The sequence below is a fragment of the Penaeus japonicus genome, unplaced genomic scaffold (genome assembly GCF_977035675.1).
Source record: "Penaeus japonicus unplaced genomic scaffold, GWHDUDI00000001_assembly GWHDUDI00000003, whole genome shotgun sequence".
NCBI lineage: Eukaryota > Metazoa > Arthropoda > Malacostraca > Decapoda > Penaeidae > Penaeus > Penaeus japonicus.
This window is the reverse complement of record NW_028234405.1, coordinates 5,245,346-5,246,944: the sequence shown is the minus strand read 5'-3', so window position 1 is coordinate 5,246,944 and position 1,599 is coordinate 5,245,346.

Genomic DNA, 1,599 nt, shown 5'->3' with positions numbered 1-1,599 from the left:
TTTTTTGTTCTGTTCTACTCTTCTGCCGTTCATAACAGCTGCCGATTCTATTACTTATATTAGTATTATTACTTCAACTATTCATGGTGTTAAGGACATTATGATAATGATAATGATGATAATAACAATGATGATGATAGTAATAATGATTATGATAATATTGATTTTAATGATAATGGTAATAATACTAATGATAATAATGATAATGATCATGGTAATAATAATAATAAGAAGAATGATAACAATAATGTTAATGATAAATATAAGGATGAAGATGATATTGATAGTAATGATCATTATCATAATCATTACTATGATAATGATGATATGATGATAATGGTCATAATGATAATAATAAGGATGTCAAAGATGATAATAAAAATGATACTCATAACAACAATGATAAAAAGAATGAATAGTGATATAGATGATGAGTAGGATAATGATAATGATAATGAGAATAATAATGAAAATGTTAATAATGATGGTAATAGTAGTAGAAGCAGTAGTTGTAAAAATAAAACAACAACAATGATAATAATGATAATGATGATAGTAATAATGATGCTAGCAATAATAATAGTAGTAATGACAATGGTAAAAAGATGATTATAATCATAATCATATGATAATAATAAACAAAGATAATAATAATGACAATAATGATAATAGTAATAATAGTGATGATAATCATAATAATGAAATTGGTAGTAATGATAATAGTAATGATAATGACAATAATGACAACAGCAACAACAGTAACACCAGTAAAAATGATAATGATAATGATAATAATAATAACAACAACAATGACATAATAACAATCATTATGATGATAATAAAGACGATTAGGACATCAGCAATAGTAAGAGTAATGATATTAATGATAATGTCAATAATTATAATTATAATAATAACAATAATAATAATGATAATCATAATAATAATGATAATAATAATGATACGAATAATAATAAATAAATAAAAAGTAATAATAATGACTATGATCATCATAAAGATAGCTATCATGATAGTGATGTTAATAAGGATAATAAAAATCATAACACTGACATAAATACTGATGATAATGATGACACTGATATAAGCAATAACAGTAATGAATATGATAATCATAATCCTTATAGTGATGAGAACAACGCATCCAATCATCAAAGTCTTCTACAATAACTATCCCTAGAAATTATAAGATATACTAGAATGAAATTAGATATACTAGAATATATTAGAATATATATATTATTAAAATATATATATTAAATATATATATATATATATATATATATATATATATATATATATATATATATATATCAGAATATATTAGAATGCTATTAGATATAAATTAGATTAGAAATTAGATATACTATAATCAAAGCTGTGAGAACAGTCGACAGAAACATCACACATACAGTGAGATAATAACAGGTCTTCTGTTGATTATGGTGAGAATTTACTAAAATAGTGAAAGTTGAGGATCAAGCTACCATAAGATGAAAGTTAAGTAATAAAACGTTAACAGTGCAACGGCGTGAAATATTCCCCAATTAACACACTTCACTGCCATAACGATAAGTGAGA